General features: G+C 34.9%; 1 pseudogene across 1 annotated transcript; it reads left to right on the forward strand.

Annotated features, from left to right (window-relative positions):
• The first annotated feature begins 12,515 nt into the window (after positions 1 to 12,515).
• On the forward strand, positions 12,516 to 13,558 carry LOC309835898 (receptor-interacting serine/threonine-protein kinase 2-like; annotated as a pseudogene). Its single transcript has 2 exons — positions 12,516 to 12,694; positions 12,771 to 13,558. The product of its transcript is annotated as a receptor-interacting serine/threonine-protein kinase 2-like (transcript).
• Positions 13,559 to 16,118: the final 2,560 nt, after the last annotated feature.

The following is a 16,118-nucleotide window of genomic DNA, read 5'->3' on the forward strand; positions in this document are numbered from 1 at the left end:
TTGGGGCTGAGTGTCCACTGGGCTTTGGGCTAAAACCTTCTCTTACACAGTTCTTATCATTAAATTTCCATTTAACAGTGTTATTTATCTTTAAAGGGGAGGTTAAGGTCATAATTTTCTATACTGTTGAATTCAAAATCTGTCCTTTAGGGAGAAGGATCTGGAAGATTTTCTTTGTGATGTCCTCATTAGAGTCATGCTTTAGCCATTGCATAGAAAGGTGTTTTTATTACTTTACATGAGTTAATCGGCAAAGTGTGCCTCAAACCTTGTTTGTACTTTCATGACTTTATGTCTGCATGGTAATGGTAATCATCATTAGGCAGTTCTGTTGACTAATTAGATAGCAAGCCCTTAGGAGAAAAGGTCCATTCACACTTTGGACCAGATTTTCTCTCCAATTTATGCTTTTTAAAAGAGAGTGATATCATTTTTAAAGGGAATAAATACTAAATGAATACATACTAGACTGCAATACACATAAATTTGTATGGTAATTTTGGGTATGTAGAGTGATTTTCATGTTACTATATCTAATTAACTCTTAAAAGATAATTTACCAATTTGAGAAATAATAATTAAAATAATTTATATTTGAAAGATTAAATGCTGGTTTCCTATTTACATGCTTGCTTTTAATGTTCCTTGTCTTAATCTAAAGTTTCTAACATGATCCCTCTCTCTCTCACTCTCTCTCCCTCCCTCTTTCTCCCTCTCTCTAGAATAGTTGCAGCTCTCAGGTATCACCCAGAGGATTTTGCCTATTGCTCTTGATGTTCTTTTCAAATTTGAATCACCAGCAATAAATATGAAACAGCTTAGGTCGTGAATTTAATTCAATTAATAATGGTAAACTTTTTTCTCTTATCTCAGTGTTCTGTGTTTAAGCCAAGTGAAAATTAAGAATTACTTTTATTTTTCAATGTTCATGCTGTATGCTTCCTGAAAATTTAAACTGAGTTTGTGGATAAGTGTGGCCAATTTCCTCCTCTCAGGTCCAATGTATACATACATCTAGGCATAGAGAATTTGGGTAGAGCTTTGCAGTACATCATATCTGTCTTTTTTCTTCTAGGCACACACGCTTTGGGCTGTGTATTGCAGTAAATTTATGTCATACATATATGTCTGGGATTCTATGAAGATTCTTCATGGCAGAAATTATTTTTAACTGTTTGATATGTCTAAAAATATGTTTAGGTATAAGAAGTCTTCTAATTAAATTTGATAGTACTTAAAATTAGTTACTTTACATAGTATGTTGACATGAATACATAATAGCTGCCTTTTAAACTTAATGATATATTGAAAGATTAAAATAATTCTTGTTCACAAATTCTGTCTTTATGTATAGCAAATTTTGATGTAAATTAAAAGATTAGGTCATTTGATTCTATGCCTCCACAGGTTCTCGTAAGGAAATAAAATAGGCCCAGAGTGGTATTGTGGAGATAAAATGGGGCTTTTCAGGTGAAGTACATAATACAGTCCCTGGCAAAAATAAGAACTTGGTAAATGTTAATATTTAGTATTCATATTTTTATTACCCAGAAATATTCCTTTGATTTATTATCCTGTTCACTTTTCCCCTTTCCATTGTTAAAGTGGCTTACATTTATACTGCTCTTTAGGAAGTACAATTTTCTCCATCTGGTTACATTTCCAGTGGCTACATTCTATTTTATGTCCATTGGTCACCTAAGAATCCACTCTCTTTGTGTGGTCCTTAACGTGACTCTGAATATCATCATTTTTTTGTGTGTGTGAACTTCTATAACATTGTATGTAAGGCTTGTGTTTTGTGTCATAACAATCTAGTTGAGCATTTTTCTTATTTTTCTCTCCTGAGTAGAGGATTCAATATATATACTTATTTTCATCCCCAATAACCTGATGTAGAGCCTGAAATGTAATGTTCTCATAATGGGCAATTATTGAAGAAAACCAATGGTTGCAGCATGTGTACAATTAGAATCTTTCCACGTATTAAAGTCAAAGTGATTGTTGATATAGAGGTAACTGATTTGATTTAAATAGGAAAGCTACTGGAGTTCTACATTATTTTTTTCCAAATTCTATTTTATAATTTTATCAAACAAAAAGGATAACCAACTATCCTGATTTGTCTGAATTAGAGGTTATTGGGTAATAGGTCTTTCAGTGCTAAAATTAGGAGGGTCTCAGGTAAACTGGGAGGCTGTTGGTCCTAGTTAGAAACCCTAAATAAATGCATAGATATCTGAAGCTACATTTACAGATAATGAAAGTATAATTTATATGACCTCAACGTCTTTAACAAAGGTTAGACAGACAGTATAATTTGATATGTTTCAAGATATTCAAACTATGAAAATATCCATATATATATTCATACCACATTTAAGACCTCTTGTTTGCAGTCACATTCTCGTGTCTGCATATTTCACTTAAAATACAATATATTGTATAAGTAACACATGAAATATTTTATATAGATTTGAAAAAAAAAAAGATTTATAAGTAAAGCAATTGAAAGGAAACTGTTCTCAGAAATGATAAATGACCTTAAAACAATTTTTGGTCTCCCTCTGACATGATTTATAACATATTCAAGTATTAAATGTCAAAGTCTTATTTTTAGTATTTGATTAGAATGTGTTTCCTTTAAAAAAATGCTTCAGTTAAAACTTGATTATTGTCAAACTGCTCAATGTTTTTCAGTGAAACTTCACAGTCAATGTAATGTAATGGTCAAGGCCATAGACAATAGATTCAGACAGTCTGGATTCATGTCTCAGTCCTGGGAGGTACTTAGTGACCCACAACAAATTACCCAGCAAACTGTTCATCTGTTTTCTCATTCATAAATTACAGATGATGATGATGATGATGATGATGATAATAATAAATAATAGCTTCATGTATAAAGCTGATGTGAGGATGAAATGAGTTGGTTGACTGGCTGAGGGAAAGTATTTTCTGTTTAGTACTTTATAGTTACGTACAAACAGATGAATTTTCTTGCCCCATCCATCCCACTTCCAATTATATAATAGGCAACGTCTTCTTTATCATTTCATGTACTTAAATATAAATACTGAATTACAAAATATATACTGGTGCCAAAGAATGCCTGGCCTTGAGAAATAAATGGTTAAGAGTAAGTTTTCTGAATTATATAGTATCTGAAACCTTTTATTATTGTGTCTTTAGAACCAAGTATTCATTAACTATTGACTTCTGGACATTTGACATTACTTCTTGGTTTTTTTACATTTATTTTCAAAAGGTCCAAATGTAACAATGAGTTTCAAAAATATCATTTGTTTTATATATATACAAATAAATATATCCTTAATATTGAGTGAAATTCCTTTAGTAGATACAAAAACAATTTTGGAAGAAATATGTCTACTAGTGGGAAATTGCATTATTACTCTCTGGTCTACAAAGAAAATAATGCATTATGAAAAGTAACCCAAGTACAACACAATCATTTGGAAGGTGGTGGTTAGACAGTCTTTGCAAAGTGATCTCAAACATATTTCTATTTCTCCTGAATTAAAATTAGTGTCATTTCCTTGAAGTAAGCATACTTATTTTTTAATCATGTAGTCTTAGAATAACTATATTATCATGTAGTCTTCAAATAACTGTATTTTATAAAGGATTACATTGCAAATCTTAGTATAACCTACAAATTTCCTTTTGTTTTTCTGAAAAACTGTGGAGAATAAAAAAACCACAAAACCAATGTGCCAGTCTATTATAGAGTATATATATTGTGTTTTGTTTTGTTTCTTATTAGGTACATTTGTAAAATAAAACAAATTAAAACCACAAGCACACATTTTTGTCTAATCTAATTCTTTCTATGTCAAATTGCCACACCTTGTGAAAAAAAGTAATAGACATGATTTATCTTAATATTAGTAAGACATATTTATTAATTCTGAAACAGTCTTTCCAGTGATTTACCAAATAAAATTGAATTACTTTGTACCTACAAAAGGAGTCCAAGAGAGTGAAAATGAACGGATCAAAATAATGTGGAGGTTATACTGACACCTGTTTTCCAAAAAAATTTTATGTCTAGAAAAAAATATTATTCAATGTTTTAAAACTAATATGAGTTTACTAATTAAACTCCAAATGACAAGAAATTAAGAAGAAATGCCAAATGTTAGAGAAAAGAAATATAATTTGAAATGACTATGACTAATTGGATTTTTAAATTTTTTTTCTAGTTCTACATCTGGATAAAGTGTGAAGGATTTTGAATCCGTTGGAAAATATAATTTTCCCCCATTTACTGGCTTAGCTGGTGTTCCTGATATAGACAGAACGTATGCCACTTTCCCCAATGTTTTCTTCTTGCCATTCCTGTCTCACAGCTCAGGAGTGATCAAAATTGGGCTGAATGACTTTCGAGTCAGGAGAAAAGAAGTAGCTGTATATACAGTGTCCACATATCTGAACAAAACTGAATCACTTATTTATTATTCCTTATGTTTCAAACACAGAGATGTCACTGATCCTGATTTTAAATATAGGAATGTATTACATTTCAGTGAAATTAATGACTGATTATTTTCCTTCTTTCTTTTTTGCTTTAACTTTTTTTCTTTTGTTTTATAATTTAAATTTTTTTAATCAAGATTTTTGAAAGTTAAATTTGACATTTTAGGAGAATTAGACAAGTAGTTTCAATCTCCAGCAAGAATTTGTACCTATTTTTATTATTAAAAAAAGTGACAGAGGGCTTCCCTGGTGGCGCAGCGGTTGAGAGTCTGCCTGCCGATGCGGGAGACACGGATTCGTGCCCCGGTCCAGGAGGATCCCGCATGCCGCGGAGCGGCTGGGCCATGGCCTCTGGGCCTGCGCGTCCGGAGCCTGTGCTCCGCAAAGGGAGAGGCCACAGCGGTGAGAGGCCCGCGTACGGCAAAAAAAAAAAAAAAAAAGTGACAGAAAATACATGATTTTCTCAAGTGCCTATATAAATATATTAACATGGGGATATCTTTAAGTAAATAATACCAGGTACATATGTATTATCTACATGTGTAGAAAATTTATAAAAAGATAAAAGAGAAAAGATAAATCTAAAATGATTAACTTTTATTACACCAAAGAAGTTGGACTGTTTATGAGACTTTAGAAACATTTATCATGTTTTAATTTTGCACAGTTTAAATTCTCAAGATGTATTAGAATTGATTTTTTTAATTTAACTTAAAAAAAGTTAAATTTAGTGTTAAGCAGAACTGATTTTGTTGAAGATGTGGTAGGGTACAGTTCTAGAATTTCTGTCTCAGAATCACACAGGTTGGAATCTTGTTTGTGACAGGAGCACAACATAAAATGTAAAATGTTCATCTCAACTAATAAAAAGGAATACATTTTCATCAGATACTTTTCTTCAAAAATGCAACAATTCCTCACACTATTTCTACATCTGAAATAGAGACATTTCACTTAATGTCAATGGCACTGTGTGAATAATTCAGAGGAATTTAACATTAATTGTTTTGTAACAACTTTAAAAATTTAAAAATTATTACATTTTACATGAAAATATAGGTATTGTGGTAACATTAAATTATGTACATATTCTTTACATTAAATACAAATTTAGTGAAATTGTTCATCATTAAATTGTGTTTAGCTAGGCATTGATACTTAGTTAATTTTAAACATAAACACTAAAATTAATAGAGCAAGATCACAAAAGAAATTGTTTCCTGGCATCTTCTGTTTACACACACAATAAGACAATATCTATAAGAATATTGATTTTATAAAATTATCATAAATATAGCCTACAGCCAGGAGACATTCACTTAAATATTTATTGAATAGCACTATTGTCATGACCCACAATGCATTATCCATAGGCATTCTGGGATCACAACAGCATGCCACTGGGGAAAAGGCTGGAACTTTCTGCTGCTGGGACTAGGGGGTATTATCTGACTAAAATTTGGCACACGGAAATGGTTATTTATTTCAATGAAAACAATCACTGTATGTATTAGTGAGGGTTTAGGAATCGTTAAAAACAAAAAAACTTTTTTTGCCTTTGGAGCATATTGCTTACATCAGTGAAAAAAAGAAAGAAAAAAGGAAGGAAGGAAGGAAGGGAGGAAGGAAGGAAGGAAGGAAGAAAGGAAATGAGAAAGAAATAAATATCCTTCTTAATATAGAATTACAGAATCAGATAGACTTTCTCATCCACTCACAGGCAGCTTTCTAGGACTGCTGTAGCATCAATCACTTGTCTTCCCCTGATATGTAGGAACAGAGAAGAATTAACCTTTCCAGTGCTTAGCTAAGCTCGCAAGAAAAAGAAGAGATGAAAGGGCAAAGTTATAGTTGCCTCACTTCTTTTCCCAAACTGAGCTTTAGTAAATTACTCCTCCTATGAAGTGAGTAAAGGAGGTGACAGACAGGGGTCAGAACTTCAATGTTAATGAGTGGCCCTGCTCATGAGAAAAATATCAGGAGTAGAGGAAGTGTTTCCCCCAATATCTTGTCTGTTTGGGGAAGGCGTGTGTTTGGGGTGGTTGTATGAGGACAGTGATGAACCTTGTTTTGAACCATTATGGCGAGAATTGCCTAAGGATGTATAATAGGTCATGGCAGGGAAGGCTCTGTGAGCTTTCCAGTCTTCATTGCCTATAGTTGAAGGAGTTGGACAGGAAAGATATTACTGTTTACTCTGCACAAGGCAGAACCCTGAGAAACTGAATATATAAAGAGATAGACCCAGCTTCCACTGTCTGGGTGTATATATCCCACAAGTGCTAAGGCATAAACAGACATTCCTCCTCTCTGGAATGCCCTGGACCCTATTTGTTCTAAAATCTCTTGTCTTCTTCAAAGCCTAGGCATACCTTCTTTGTAAAGCCATTTCTGACCCCTCTAGGAAGTACTTAGCGTTTGCTTTGTGAACTCATGTTGATAGTATAAAATTCTAGTGCAGGGGTTATCAAATTGCATTGCATGATACACATTTCACTTGGGTGAAAAGTTCTGTTTCTCAGTGCCAGAAAACTTGTCATATTTATTCTACTTAAAAAAAAAAAGGGATGCCTAGCAGAAGGCTTTACATATGACAGCTCTGTATGTATATTTGTCTGATTAATTGATTAAGTTGTAACACAAGGAGAGGGAAGGACACAGCATCTGGCTTGAGTGGGTCAAAGAAAATTTTATGTACACTAGAAGAGGTATTAGGGTTACACTTTTGTGCATAGAGAGAATTTGACCCAATAACGAAGAAGAATAGAGTAAGGGCACAGGAAACTGCTTGAGGAAAAGAACGGGAAGCAAAAGTTGCAAGAATGTACAGCAAATGTGCAGGAGTTCAAGTTGATTGCTAACTAAGTTGTGATGCAAAATAAGAGAGGAGACAAAAACAGAGAGCTTTGAATGCTAAGCTAAGGAATAGGGTAAAATATCCTTTAGCTAATAAAGGGTCACTGAATAGGAAATAGAGATGATCAAAGTTGTAATTTAACAGGAATCTAAATTTGAGAGGTCTTTTAAAAGTCTCCCATAATAGTTCAGGTGAGAAGTAATAAGTTCTGGGATTAGTGGATTTATTAGAACTATGGAAGTAGTGGCCACGGGAAGTGAGAATATAGAACAACTCTGAGAGATACTATTGAATTAAAATCAGTAAATGTGACATTGATTGATCATTTCACTCAGCACCCTTCAATGGTTGTCATCCACTGCGCTCAGCATAAATTTCAGAATCTTTATCTTGACCTACAAAATCCTTAATGATGTGACCCTTTCTTACATTTTTATCTCCCATCATCTTGTGTTACTTTCTCCACCCCTTCTACACTTGCTTCGTCCATAATAATTTCCTCATAATTTTTCTAAAGCTTCTGGTTCTTTTCTCTAAGTGATTTCACACAGACAATAAATTCTCCTGGAATGTTCCTATTTCTATTGACCTGTCTAACTCTTATATATACTTCAGGTTTCAAGAGAAACTATCCTTCCTCAAAGGAGACTCTCCTGGGTCTTCTGGGTATCCTGTCCATAGCACCATGATGTTTCATTTATAGCCGTTATCACTATGGTGCAGTGTGTGTGTGTTTAGTTGTTTTATGGAGATTATTTGGGTCTCCTTTTCCTCCTATAACACCATTAATAAATGGGTTTTATACATTTAATGCATCATACATGTAGCCCCTATGCCTAGTGCAGTATTTGGCACAGAGAAAGTAATCAATAATACATTTTAATAAATTAATGAGATGGAGAAACTCTCCAACATCTTTTAATTTAGCAGTAGAAATTATCTCTCTGTTTCAAGTATGCTCAGGTTAGTCTCCATGAAAGAAATATTATTTATAATGAAGTTGTCAAAAAGATTCAGAGGTTCATTAGCCTATCTATTGCATCTATCTATCTATCTATCTATCATCTATCTATCTATCTATCTGTAATCTTTCCCAGAATGATAGCCCATTGTATATGGAGTTGAAGTGATTACTATATTACTAAAATCATTTAAAGAGTGAAAAGAAGAAACTAACTCATACCCACATTTATAAAGTAAGATGGGGGGGTCATAAGAAAAGGTCATGAAGAAGAAAGGAAGGAGAGTTAGTAAATGAATCAGAAAAAAATATATACTTTGGGAGAATATTAGAAGGCATATGGATAGCAGTGGGGGATGAGAGAGTAGGACACTCTTTGGTAATATTCAAGTGGCTTCATACACCAGTGAGAGAAGAAGACTACAGGAAATGAATAACTAGATAGTCAAAGGAGTCAGCAAGTATTAGCATGTTTAGCTTGTTTCTTGTCATGAGTGAGATAAAACTTGAACTCATATTAAAGACTATTTCTATTCAAAATATGGGAATTCACATAATGTGTTGTCAATTTACATGGATTGCTCTTCTAATTGTCCCCTTTCTTCAGTGTCATACCCAGAATGTCCCTAGGGTCTCACTGTGACACCCTGGGTATTACATTTTTAATCATATTGAATAAGTGGGGCATAGTTAAGCATGAGTAATTTTATTTTTACTTTTTAAAGATCTGTTAAAACCATGTTCTAGACGTTTTTCTCTTGGGCCCTTAAATAAAATTTTGATCAAGTATCATTGCTTTTCTAGCTCATGTCAATCACAAGTAAAATTTCATTTTAGTAACTTATTAAATAATCCTTTTTTTCTAATATTAGAACTTTATTTTAAAATTCAGTTTAAAGTTTCTTCCTAATTCCAATTCAGTGCTGCTTCGGGTCAGAAAGCTTACATGTGGGAAAAGTTGTTTCTTTTTCCTTCTTTCCATATTTTCCTATCCTATTCTACATTTGCTATTTTGGGCCCCTCTGGGTTGAAACATGGGGATAGGGAGACGGAGGAACAATAAGAGGCTAAACAGTTCTTATCTGAATGACAGGAGATGTCTTTTGGTGCTTGTACCCTCTTCACAGCAAATGTTGTAGCTGTGCTTTTCAACTTCTGATAGAATTGCATTTTCCCTGACATTACAATGCTCCCTGTGGCTGGCAACGTTCTGCTCTCTTCTCAGCCCTCAGACTTCCAGAAATCTCTCCTTCTTTAAACCTCTAGGCAGTCGTTTAGATCTCCCTTAGACTGATCCTAGAGAAATTCTCTTGCTCAATTCTCTATGGTTCATAAGAAATATACTTGTTATAGAATGCAGACATAACTTCCCCATGCTGTTTTTCTTCCCTACATTGCCAGAAAATGGCAACCCCCATATACAACTTTCATACTAAGACTTCTCCAGGCAGGAGTCAAATAGTATCTCAGTGTCTCTTGAACTTCAGGAAACACATAGCAAGCTGTCAAGTGATGTCTTAAAACTTTCCTACATTTTTTTAAGAAAAGGGAGAAACAACTTTCTCCATTCCGAAAAGAGTACTGAAGCCAGGAATCCGAAATCCTCTCTCCCAGATGGATTTTTCAACTTTCAGTTCATATGCAGACCAGAGGCAGCAGAACCCATTTCACCACTAAATATGCCTTTAGTAGGTGGAACACCACTTTAGTTTAGAATCCGAGGGTACTTTGAATTTATTAAATTGTCCTTGACTTTTGGGGCATTAGCCAAAACTGAGATTGAAAAGAAAAATCTGATTTTAACTGTCGTATATTGTGTTACCAGGAAAAAAAAATCAGCTGTCAGTTTTCACTGTGCCTTATTTCCCTGTTTCTCTTACATAAATATATATATATATATATATGCTATTTCAAATTCTGTTTTGAGCCTTGCTCTATATCTGCTTGTCATATGATTTTGATTATCCCTGTCATGCAATATGTAGGTTACATGTTTTCAGATCATATCGTCATATTTTAACTAAAAATATTGAATTGATTTTCCTAACTTTATACATAGAAAGCAAATCTTTGGTTTTCTATATTTTCCTGATATATAGCCTGATCCATGTAATATAAAAAAAAATATTTCTTACTGACTATAATTAACACTCAACTCTTCACTTACTCTTTTATTGCTCTTTCAAAAGCAGGCTATGTGAGCACATGTGTGTTCATATTTGTTGAAATTACTTCCTAGGCCCAAGATGGAGCTGCTCCTGCCGGGGGTGCCACATCAGCAAACTGAAACTTAGATAACTTTCTGTCCTTGTAAATGTTTCGCTTGACCAGAAACACAGTCTATCCAGTCAGCCAGTCCCTAAACCTGGAGCCAGCTCTGGGCTCTACACTTATTTTCTTCTTCCTTCTCACCCCAAACAAGATTGACTACATGGTCTTAGCCAATCAGATATTTTCTCTTTATCTTCCTTTTTTTTCGCTCTCTACCCAGTAAAAGCTTTCTGCTTTCTGCCCCTTTTTGCAGTTCTCTGGACGCTTGAAAACTGAAATTATCTGCTTCTTGAAGTGCTAAATAAAGTTTGTTTGTACCACCTAAACTGTCCTCTTTAATCATTTTTAACAGTTTTTGGTGATGAGGAATCACCAAAGCTGGCTGCTATGACCTGGAGGACAAAAAGATGGGCAGGCAATGCACCTGCTAATCCTTTGGGTTCCCTCTTCTCATTACCGAGGGCTGTGAATAAGTCACTCTCAGATCTGAGCTCCACTCCTTTGCATGCAGCTTTCCAAGCAAGAAACCTTTACTTAAATATATATATATATATATTCACGGAAATGTTCTCGGGTCCCCAAAGGTCCTGGGCTAGTTATATTGAAGTTCACAATGGGTGATGGCCATTAGAGGGACTCACAAAGCCTGGATATAAATCTATAGCATAAACTCCTGGGTGATTTAGGAAACTAAATTAAGACAAGAAATTCATACTGTTTTGATCAATGGCACATCAAAATCTAAGCAGGCATAAATGGGACTACTAAAAACCATTAAGTGTCTGCCACTATAAAGAAATCTTCTCCTAAAAGGATTAATAGATCTATTGCTAATGGGAATCTCAGAAGCCAAAGCCAAAAAATTTGTGGGTATGAGTTGAGCACTTAAGGCTGTTAGATTGCTTGCTACCTAACTCTAAGACTCCTAGGTTAGAATAAGTTGGTTATAGCATGTGTTAGGTTGACACTAGGTCACCTGCCAATCTCAAGAAAGTTTTCATGCAATGAGGTACACTAAAATACCACAAAACCATTAACCTGGAGGCATATTCCTCTTTGGTATTAATTTTGCTCTGCAACACACAAGGCTTAGCTTAAAAAAATGGAATCCTCAGGTTTCAGAGAATTAAGTCCACCACCTTTTGACACACCTGCTTATTTTATGTCTAAGAACTTGGTCCTGGAAGCTGTAGATATCTACACAAATAGCAAAATCTTAGTGAGAGAAACTAGAATTACAACGGCCATTATGGGGAATGTTCTAATAAGACAAGATCATCCATTTAAGACATACACTTGAAAGCAAGGGTTCCCAAATCAAACAAACAGAATAGGATATTTATTTTAATTGGTATGCAGAATACTCCAAAAGTCTTCGAGGTTCCAATATAGTTTTATTGAAAGATTCATTGCAAAAGGCTAATGAAAAATTAAAGACACAAGAGGTACCTAAAGCAAAAGACTCTAAGACTGACTCTTACTTCTCCCCTTTGTCCTCCTTTACTTTACTCTCATCTGCTTATCCTGTATCTGAATTGCCTTTCTACTCTGAAGAGACCACAGACTATTAAAAAGTCCACCAAGTTATTGGCTTTACAACTGCAATGCCTCCAAAGCCAGAAACTTAAGACAACACATGAGCCTCCCTGGTTCCACCCTCCCAGGGAGTCCATCATCAAAATACTTGTCCACATATCAGTTGTCTCATTTGCCATCAACCAGGACACTGGAAAAGATTGTTTTCAAAGGTTTTGTCAAATCCTTTCACACCAGCTGGAATGTCCCCATATCCACCCTCAAAGGAGGGTCCCGTCCCTAAGGTTGACGGGGCTCTGAGGGATTCTCTGGTAAACTGCTGCCAGGTCCCTTAAACAGCCGAGGGAAAACTAAAATTAAAATTAATGGAGGCCCGCGCCACCCGCTACCATGAACGAGGAGGCCATCTGCAGCGTCCTGCCCACCATCCCGTACCACAAGCTCGCCGACTTGCGCTACCTGAGCCGCGGCGCGTCCGGCACCGTGTCTTCTGCCCGCCACGCAGACTGACGCGTTCGGGTGGCCGTGAAACACCTGCACATTCACACCCCGCTGCTCGACAGTGATTGGTGAATTATTCTCTGTAACCTGACTTCTGCCCATGAGAGGACCTTCCCCAGCAATCTCCCAACGCGTTATGAATAGTGAAAGAAATGATGTCTTAAGAGAAGCTGAAATTTTACACAAAGCTAGATTTAGTTACAGTCTTCCAATTTTGGGAGTTTGCAATGAGCCTGAATTTTGGGGAATAGTTACTGAATACATGCCAAATGGGTCATTAAATGAACTCCTACATAGGATATGAGGAAAAATGAATATCCTGATGTTCCTTGGCCATTAAGATTTCGTATTCTGCATGAAATTGCACTAGGTGTAAATTAACTGCACAATATGAATCCTCCTCTACTTCATCATGACCTGAAGACTCAGAATATCTTATTGGATAATGAATTTCACGTTAAGATTGCAGATCTTGGCTTATCAAAATGGCGCATGATGTCCCTCTCACAATCACGAAGTAGTAAATCTGCACCAGAAGGAGGGACAATTATCTATATGCCACCTGAAAACTATGAACCTGGACAAAAATCAAGGGCTACTATATCAAGCATGATATATACAGAGTTATGCAGTTATCACATGGGAAGTCTTATCTAGAAAACAGCCTTTTGAAGAAGTCACCAATCCTTTGCAGAATATGTATAGTGTGTCACAAGGACATCGACCTGACACTAATGAAGAAAGTTTGCCATTTGATATACCTCATCGAGCACTTATGATCTCTCTAATAGAAAGTGGATGGGCACAAAATCCAGATGAAAGACCGTCTTTCTTAAGTTAGTGTACAGTTTTAATCTGGGCCTTTTGAATTACAAAAATAACAAATACGCTGTAAATAAAATATTCCTTGAACAACTACGGAAAAAAAAAAATTAATGGAAAATGTTGGTAGATGCCAGAGCTACACTCTCTAAACACCACTTGCTCTGAAGCCTGCAGATGGAATCCTAGGAAAACTGGCAGACTCCAGCCAAAGATGAGAATTCTTCTCAGAGTCAGCTCTCCTGGATCTTTGCAGTGCTCAGTCAACAGAGGAAGTAAAAGTTTATGTTGCTGCTTACTGGTTGCTGATCTTTTTGTCTCCCAGGGACAGCTATTGTCTTCTTGTTTGTCTTGTCCTTTTGTGTCTTGAGAACTCAGCGTTGCTTTCTTCCTGCCTGAAGCATGCGGATTGTCAGTTCTTGTGTGTGCAGACAGCACTACTGTCCAATTGGAGGCCCAAAAGTATGGCTGACAGAAATGTGGGTTGCATCCCATTTGTGGCTAGATAAGGCTAGACAAAAATGTGTGTTGTGCTCCATTTGCAGCTAGGGTCCTATCAATGAGTGCCAGCTCTCAGGGAAATTGTCTAAGTCTTTCTTTCTTTTGACAATCTTTGGGAGTGGTTATGAATTTTGGGAGGGGAGTATATTTGCACCCTATTTGGGGGTATCTTTTGCGTCATGGGGTTCTTCAATACTGACAGGAAGATTTACTGTTTGTCCTGGCTGAAAGCTAAGATATTTTAAATGATTTTTTTTTTTAAGTAGCTCTATGATCATTTGCCCAAATTGAAAGCTGATATTCAGAGCCCAAAAGGAACTTTTTTGTTTTGTTTTGTTTTGTTTTGTTTTTAAGGTTTCTCCCCTTGGCTAAATAAAACTATGTACATAGAGGGAAAGAAAAACATTCCAAAGACAAAGGACTCTAAATCTAGAATCTAAAAATCTTTTGACTTCTATCTTAAATAAAGTCCTTTTCTCTGATCTAAAGAAGTAAATTGAAGATAATGTAGTTGGATGGGTGGGTCATTCCCTTCATATCATTTTGGATGCAACAATTTTAGGGAGAATTAAAAAAAAAACTGTCCTACAAATTGAGGACAGTATAGACAACTTGTCTTACAAATTGAGTTTATTCAAGAACAGAGAAAGCCTGTCTGTTCTTCTTGCCAATCTCAAAATCTCTCCTATTTATCTCAAAAGACTTGTACATATTATAAAAATTCTGGACTTAGGACACAAGAGTCTTTCTGGAAGGAACTTGCATTCTTTCTCTGTGCCTAGGAGATGTCAATGTTCTACCAAGTCTACTCTAGGAATTGGAGATGATCTCTTTGAAATGCAAACTTCAGGGAGATAATTCTTATCAAAAGGAAAAAAGAGTGGAGAGGGGACACCATGAGGAAATTAGTCAAATGAGAAATCTTAAACTTCCCTCCACAAATAGTAGGAAGTTTAAGCCATCTGAGAAGGTAACCTTAATTTATTCCATCTGCCAGAAACACAATTTGGATCCAATTGTTCTTTTGTAAGTGAGTTTCATATTATTGCACCCACCACATGGCTAAAATTTTAAAAGGAAAGCTATAAGATCTCTGCATCTGTCTGTATGTTTGTGTACGTCTGTGTATTTATGCTATTAAGTATGTGTTTTTTTCTACCTTTGAATGGTATTACCAAAATTAATCTGTAAAAAGTCCTATTTAATTGGCTTAAAGAAATTTAAGCATTTATATAAATCAAGTATACTCTCAGAAATGTAGAAAGTAACCCAAACTTTTTTTCAGGTTCACATAATATAGGGTAATTTTGGGGGGAAAATAAATTAGTTTAAGTTTGCTGCCTTCATTAAAACAGACATGTTTTTACAGTTATCAATATCAAATATAATTCAGACATATGGCATTTATCCTACGTAAGTTTACTAAAAGTCAAATAAGCTCATGTTATCACTGTGACAGAATTTGTCAACAAAAAAAATAAGATGATGGTTAGCCATTTAACGACTCATGAAACTTTCATGAGTAATCTAAGCATAATTTCTAAAATAAGTAAATTCAACAGATGAAAGTTAAAAGTTTATAAGTTAAATTTTCAACAATAATTATGCTTTGTGGTATGTCTCCTTGAAAATAGTTTACAAAATCTTTTTGTTAGCTTGAAACATTAAAGTTATACTGAGATAAGTTAAATGATAGATATTCATTGAATATCTTGATGATTTCCAAATGATAAAATACTGAAACATTAATTACTGAACATAGTTTTTTCTACATTTGGCTTCCTTGTACAGAAGAACTAAAGATATTTGGGTCTATAGGTAAATATGTTTTCTTCACTATAGGGAAGAATATACCTCTAGAAATTATAAAATGTATTTATAAATTTGTCACTCCACAGAATGCTACTGTAATGGACATTCCACAATTTCTTACTTCTTAGTTTTCATTAGGAAATAAGGACTCTAAGGGTCAATAATTATAATCCACTGAAACTATTTAGAAATAATAAGGGTGAAAGAAACAGTTGTGTATGAAAGGTAAGAAAATAGAATGTGTTTTTTGGATAAGAAAAAGTATGGGGGACATGTTATTATAGAGGGGGCGGTAAGAGAAAAAAGAAAGTAATTTTGTCCTAAAGTATAATTATTAGTTGTTCCAGAATGAGAAAG

This window comes from Grampus griseus, assembly GCF_964374135.1.
Source record: "Grampus griseus genome assembly, chromosome: 18".
In the NCBI taxonomy this organism is placed as follows: Eukaryota; Metazoa; Chordata; class Mammalia; order Artiodactyla; family Delphinidae; genus Grampus; species Grampus griseus.